This window comes from Lepidothrix coronata, unplaced genomic scaffold, assembly GCF_001604755.1.
Source record: "Lepidothrix coronata isolate B3197 unplaced genomic scaffold, Lepidothrix_coronata-1.0 Scaffold104, whole genome shotgun sequence".
Lineage (NCBI taxonomy): Eukaryota > Metazoa > Chordata > Aves > Passeriformes > Pipridae > Lepidothrix > Lepidothrix coronata.
In genome coordinates, this window is record NW_016690284.1 from 2652031 (window position 1) to 2659594 (window position 7564).

Sequence of the window (7564 nt, forward strand, 5' to 3'; positions counted from 1 at the left end):
GAAGGGTGGATCTGTTTTGGGAGGCAGCACTGTGCTTGGGAGTGCAGAGGCACTTGGGTCTTGCTTACAGAAATTGCTATCATAAGCCCTGCTATGAAGACTGCATAAAAGAGCCAAGTGCAAGTGCCTTTCCTTGGTACTCTTTTTGTCTCCCAGAATTCCGGTGAGAAACCTGCTTTTCCCACTAGTTTTGCTCCAGGTTCATGACGTTTGAAGACAGCACTTCTTCCCTCTGCTACCCTCCCTTTAATATTGGCATGCTGCCCTCAGGCTTATCCTAAGTGAGCATGGCTTATTCCCTCCCCGGTTCCAATCTCATTTAAAGCTCTGTCATTGAGCCCTGCCAACTCCTAATCAAAGATCCTTTACCCCTTTGAGACAGTGGTACTTCATCTGCTGCCACTAGGCCTGGTGTCCTCTAAATGACCCGTTGTCCAACCCACCCCGTTCTGCTGGTAACATCAGGCTTGGAGCCCGGTAGGATTTTCCTCCCTCATCATTCTCTGCAATTGGCAGGATAGCAGAAAACACTGCATGTGCCTCAGATCCCTCAACAAGTCATTCAGAGGCCCTGAGATCTCTCTTGCTTGTCCTCAGACATCATGAGGTACTGATACAGGGCACATACAAAGGTGTAGGTTCCAACAGCTAAAAATTAACACAGATGACCTTCTTGCTGAGTAGCTCTTGAGGGAAAGAAATATTCATGACTTGTGTGTGCAGGGCCCCCAAGGCACAGAAAGCTCTTGGAAGGCCTTCTAGAGCACCTTTGGTAAAATTGCTCAGGAAGCACCTATTAAACCCCAAGTGTTCATAACCTCAAGCATACAGGCAAATGACAGCTCTCCTCTGGGATGTTCCCAAGGCTCATAACCAGAATCCAGCTGAGAAGCTCGATGAACATGGCCAATGCCATCCTCTGGAATCAAGCACAGATCAGAGAAATCACTTCACACTCAGAGAAAGGAGGAAATGAGAAAAAACTGATTGTCCACGCTTCCATGGATAACAGGCTGTGAAAGGCCACACCAGCATCAACCGTGCATGTTTCTCTGGGCCAGGGACCAGCAGTTCATCCAAGGGGAGCAGGGCTGCTGGGCTAGAGCTGAATATCTTATTTTTCCAGGTGGGTGTCTCCTGAGCTTGCCCCTCTGGGATGTCCCAGTGCCACAGCGACTCTAGTGCTGAGTTTCTGGCCCTGCACTGCCACTCCCCACCTCCCTGATCATGAGGACCCTCTCTCCCCACAACCCCTGAAGCAGCTGCAGCCCCTCCACACCTCTCCAGGCTGTGTCTGCCCCACTGCCCATGCCGTGCTGCCTTCCTGGCTCACCCAGTCCTCACCCTGGCCCCACTACAGCCCAGGGTGGCTGCTGGCCCCTGCCTGCCTACCTGCTCCCTGCCCTTGCATTGGAGCAGACTGGACATCCTGGGCTTGCAGGGCCACCAGAAAGAGGGGGAGGCAGTGGGTGAGGACCATGACCCCCAGTGCTCACAACATTCAGGCAAGAACTCACTGCTTTTATGAAAAAAAAAAAATCACTTAAAAAATCATCATCTTCTGGTGTAAAGTATCCCTGTTAGTAAAGGGACACCAGGACGGTGTGGGCTGGAGTGAGTCCAGGGAAACCCAGTTCTCCCGTGAAGAGGCCCTGTCAGCCAGAGAGCAGCTGGGACAAGCGGGCAGAGGTGCGGGGTCTGTGCCCATGTTCCTGTATAGCTGGGCGAGCTCTGCCACAAAGATCCCTGGTGACAGGTGGCAGCTGTTGTTGAACTTTGTGTTTGCTTGGTCTCTCTCACCCCTATCTGCTCCTTATCTGACTCTGCTTTGCCTTTATCTTTAGACTGAGCTTTGCTTTCCCAGAAAGAGTCTTTATGGGCTTGTCATTGTGCTGCTCGGTCTTCCTGGGTCCTTCTTTACAAAGAGATTTCAAAGAAGTCTACTCATGGATATGAATTAGGAGCCCAGTTAAAAGACTGTACCACAGAGGTTTCAGCACAGTGCTCCCAGGAGCTGCCTTGGCACTCCAGCACTGTGCAAACACTCCATTGCCAATGCTAAATAACTGGAGAAAAAACTCTTCTTCTCAGCTGTGACATGACTATGCAGCCAATGAGTATTCCAAGCAGGGCACAGGCGAGACTGCTGCAGTTTGTAGGATATAGTTCTTGCTCGGCTCCCAGTGACCATCAGTCTCAACCTTTCCTCCAGCAGCGGTCCCTTGCAGGAGCAGAGAGTTACACACTTTTCTGTGCTTGGCTCTATGGGTAATCTCAGATTCAGGGTGCTTCAGATGCACAAGGGATTTTGTTTTCAGAGACTAGTGCCTCTGGCTCTGTGTCTTAGGAGCAGGGGACAAGAAGGATCCCTTCAGGTTCTCCTGGAGAAGAGCCTGTGTGCCAGTGAGCAGCTGCACCAGCACTGCCCAGTCTGTTCCTTCAGGCTGCAGGCCAGGGCTGTGTGCTGGGGACCTGCAGTTCATGGATTCTCATTCATGGAGAGCACTGGAGGGATATAGCACAAATGCTCTTCTTTTTCCTAGTCAAGTGCCAAGCACTCACAACCCTGTAGGTGAAGAGGTATTCAGCCTAAGGCTTGTAGCCTGTCCTAGAGTCCATGCAGTCTTTTGGCACACTGGACTTCAGTGAGGCACAGGAACCCTCTGGCTGAGAGGAGTGATATGTCCCTACTGTGCCACATTTGCAAGGCCACTTGTCCAAATCTGGGAGATGCTGGTCCAAGAGGTGATCATGAACTGGGAAGTTGCAAAATCCCTTTCAGTAGAAGGGACCATCAGAGTGTGGATTTCTGGAGCCCTTGCAGTACTTCAGAAGTGTATGAACCCATCAGTGGAGGTGGTTTAAAATGAGCACGTCCATAGATCTCAACTAACTGCAATACTTACAGTGATAATTATGCTGCAAGGTGTGATGTGTACCTCAACAACATCTCAGTTCATCCACACTCAGTGTGCCCTTCTCCTTGCTTCTTCCCTCTGTGGGAGTTGTGTGTCAAGATAATTTTTCCCCATCCTAGAAAACTGTTTCTGCCATATCACTTACAGTCACTTCAACTAGTCATGAAACACAGAATCATAGAATTGTCAAATTTGTAAAAGATCTCTAAGTTCATAAAGTCCTGCCGTGAACCTAGCACTACGACCTTTTTCACCACAAAACCACATCCTCAAGTGCCATATCTACAGACTTTTTGAATGCTTCCAGGGACAGTGACACCACCATTTCCCTAGGCAGCCTGTTCCAATGCTTGATAAACCTCATTGTGAAGAAATTTTTTTTAATAACCAGTCTAAAACTCACCTGGTGCATGAGACCATCTCCTTTTGTCCTGTCACTTGTTACCTGGAAGAAGAGGCCAATTCCCACTTCACTACATCTTTTCAGGTAGCTGTAAAGATGAATAAGGTCTGCCCTCAGCCTGCTTTCCTCCAGGTTAACAACCCCAGCTCCCTCAGCTGCTCCTTATCAGACTTGTGCTCCAGACCCTTCACCAGCTCCTTTGTCCTTCTCTGAACAAGCTCCAGCATCTCCATGTCTGTCTTGTAGTGAGGGGCCCAAGATTGAACACAGGATTCAAAGTGTGGCCCCACTAGTTCATGCTGGTGACACAGTGATATTTTGTTTGTTGCTCAGTAGTGCTCATCCTAAGTCAAAAGGACTTTTCAGTCTCCCGTGCTCTGCCAGAGAGCAGGTGCACAAGAGGCTGGGGGGAGCATGGCCAAGAGAGCTGATCTGAACTGGCCAAAAGAATATTCCATACCGAAGACCGACGTGCCCAGTATAGAAACTGGAGGAGTTACCTGGAAGAAGGCTGATTGAGGTTCGGGGACAGGGTTTGGCATTAGTTAGCAGGTGGTGAAGAGTTGTCAGTTGTTTCTCTTGGATTCCATTTCTCTCGGATTCCGTTTCTCTCCTTCTCTATATAATTACAATTATTACTATTAGCATACTTAGTATTATTCAGGTTGGTTGGGTTTTTTTTCCAAATATTAAGATGTTTTAATCTCAATCCACGAGGTTTATTTTTTTACTTTGTGTTCTCTCCACCAGAGGGGTTGCAGTGGGGAGGAGTAAGTGATCATCTGTGTGGCACTTAGTTGCCAGCTGGGCTTAAAACACAACAGTTCTTTTTGTCACCCAATGTGGAGCACAAAAGGTCAAGATAACAGCAGTTCTGAGCCGACTGTGATAAACCAAATTTGTTTTAAGCATTTGGTTTATTAATTTAGTAGTTGCTTGTCATCATGTTGCTACATTTACTCTCAAGAGTTCCTATGTGTGTGCTTGGATGTGCTTTATAAAATGCAGTTCTTGCAGTGTGTGTTGCTGTGGTGATGTTCATCCTCGAGGGAGTCTGGGCTAGAACTACCACTGTATCGTTCTTTCCAGTACTGTCTGATGATACGATAAATCGCCAGTCATGAACCTAATCTGGTACGCGTACTCTGCATTGGCATCTCGTCTGTACTTCAGGCGCGATCTAGTGGGAACTATCAGTAATAACACCTCTTACTCTTTCTCCATGGGGAGTTCCAGCACTCAGAGGGCGTGTGTACTCCTTGAGTACTGCATTCAGTTTTGGACCCCTCACTTCAAAAAGAACATTGAGGTGCTGGAGCATATCCAGAGATGGGCAACAGAAATGAAGAGTCTAGAAAACTCGTCTTACGAGGAACAGTCTTGAGGAGGCTCAGGGAGGACCCCACAGCTCTCTACAACTACGCAGAGGGAAGTTGTAGTGAGGTTGGGCCATCTCTTCTGCCATGCCTGCACTGAGAGGGCAAGAGGAAGTGGCTTTAAACTGAGACGAAAGATTCAGATTAGATATTAGAAAAGATATTTTCACTGTTAGGGTGGTCAGGTATTGGAATAGGTTGCCTAGTGAGGTGTTGGAGTCACCTCCCTGGAGGTGCTTAAGAGGTATCTGGATCTGGTGCTGGGTGATAGAGTTCAGTGGTTTAGGCATTACAGTGGTGGTGCTGGGTGGACAGTTAGACTGGATGATCTTGGAGGTCTTTTCCAATCTTGATTATTCTGTGATATTCTATGATTAATACTAAAGGACTTGTGAAATTTTCCATCAGGTCGGAAAGTTGGATTTGGCTTTTATTACTCTCACTCTTATCCAAGGAATCTGTTCTTTCTGGATGTTTGTTTTATATTCTTTCACTGGAGGGTGATTCAGTCTGTATCATAACTCTGTTGTCTTTGCAACTTCTCCTTCAGCATTAAAATATAAAAATTATCCTACCTAGACTTCACTTTCCATTATCAGTGACAGCACAATCTAGCTAGCTAATACCTTTGGAAAATTTCAGGCTCATTTTAACATTCATATAAAATGAGTTATCTCTATGAAGTAGTTTTTCTGGTGCTTTTTAAATCACAAATAACTGAAAAATATTGAGACTGCATTGCACTGGTATAAATAAATTTCTTCAAAACCTGTTAAAGATTACTGTAATTAATGGTGGTGAAGAGTTGTGCTTACTACTTGTCAATGTTTTTGGAAAATATATTTACAATACAGAAGTGAATTATTTGATATCTTTATATATTTGTTGTCTTTCATACACAGAAACAGAGGGGGCTTTTGCTCACAGATCTGCCATTGGACCCAACTTCTAATCGAATGGAAATTTTGCAAATGTAAGACAGCTTCATTTACAATGTCTGTTCAATAATTTAATTTTTCATGTCAAAATTATTTCAGTTCTGTAAATATTATGAAGTGTGCATGAAGGCATAATATTATGAAGGCATACCTGGGAGACATACACTAATGTTACCATTCAGTGTACACAGCACACACCCAGAAACAACTCAAAATTATAACTCAGAAAAAAAAAAAGGCAGAGGAAACCTGGAGGGAAATATTTGAATATAATGAAAAATATTAGTGAAATTCCTTGAACAAATATGTGCTGTTTTTAAAGACTGGATAAACAATAAAATGATTAGGGAAAAAAAAAACAACACAAAAAACCCCCCACAAAAAACCCACAAAAAACCAAACCTAGCATGTAAAAGAGAAAGTATTACAAGATTGAATATTTTATACTAAATATATTTAGAATATAAATGAAAGATAGATGACATTTTAAATTATGTGTATATGGATTATAAGAACACATTGATAGAAGACCTCCACATTTCTGAGTTTAAACCAGCCTGAGAGATTAGAATGAGATTCTTGCAGTCTTTTGGCATGTTAGCTGTTTTCTGCTGTTATAAGCAGGAAAACAAACTAGATATGTGGATCAGTTCCTAAATACCAAGTTCAAGATGAAAAAAATCTTCCTTCATTTGAGATAATGGGAAATTGTCTAGAAGTTTAGTGTAGACTGATCTGGGGCAGGCAGTTTTGTCTAAATCAGCCCTTCCAAGTTCTATGTATTTAAGGTAAGACCAATATAAAAATAGTTAATTTAGAGTTAGATCAGGGATTTCTTCAGTGTTCCATGAGCACTGATTTAACCACAGTATAGACATACTCAGGGACCTGAAACCAGATTAATAACCAGATTGATAAAGTATAAGTAAATAATTTCAAGGGCAGTTTCCCTCAAACCATTTCTAATAAAACAGTTGAAGCAGCAAATCCTCCAATCAAAGAGATGAGAACAAACTTGGATGGTTTATGCTTTGAGTTGATGCCATTGAAACAAAGATTAATACTGTGATTATTGCTGTTAACTTTTTTTTGCCCTTTCTTCTTATTACTCACATTTGTGTCTTTCAGGTTGGAATCTGGAATTGCCCCATCTTTCTGCTCCTCTCAAAGATGAAAGAATATTTTTTTTTTTTTATGAAATATATTGAAACAGTATAAAAATAATTTAAATTGGTGTTGTATGGGGTTTTTTTTGTTTGTTTCACCTTACAGGAACAGGAGAAAATATTTGTTATGCGGTATCTGCCTTCAGACTCTCTCTTCTCAGTGAACATTGAAAGTACTAATTTGAGGATCAATCAGCATGCCTTTTGCTCTTCTCTGACTCATTCTCTTCAGAATGCTTTGAAAAACAAATTGTAAATTGATGAAGAAGCCTGTGTAGCCTTGGACTGAGATTAGATGGATTTAATGGAACAGAAAAAGTACCCTGCTGTCATGTTACAAGGCTAGGTACTTAGTTTTTGTTTTAAACCTGTTTGATGCAAAGGATTTCAGTTGCAGGTCAGATGTTATAATTCAGAGGAGATGATACGTTATCTATTTTTTCATTTCAAAAGCACTGCAGTTTGCTCTTTGTGTATTACGAATACAACAGGGTTTGGATTGCTTTTCAGTAACTGGCGTGCTTTTGCTCCTTCACGTAGTCCTTTTAAAACATTCCAGGTTGTCTAATTTATTTGCAGTAGTAGTAGACTTCCTGACCCTACACCAAGGAACACTACAGTGTTTTTGTTCCACACAGGCAAGAAAAATGGCAGAGCAGTCAGTACTGGACAGAAGCAACAGCCTGATGAGCAGGACATCAGGTCTGACTTGAGGCTGAGATTTTTGGATGACCTATTTTGGAAAATAAAATTTAATGCTCTT

General features: G+C 43.4%; 1 long non-coding RNA gene across 1 annotated transcript in view; it reads left to right on the forward strand.

The window, feature by feature from the left end:
* LOC108501616 overlaps positions 1-7318 on the forward strand; it is a 16709-nt gene extending 9391 nt beyond the window's left edge. Inside the window, exons 2-4 of the long non-coding RNA XR_001876231.1 lie at positions 866-1126; positions 5600-5670; positions 6764-7318. This is a non-coding gene — a long non-coding RNA (uncharacterized LOC108501616). The remainder of the gene's footprint in view (positions 1-865; positions 1127-5599; positions 5671-6763) is intronic.
* Positions 7319-7564: the final 246 nt, after the last annotated feature.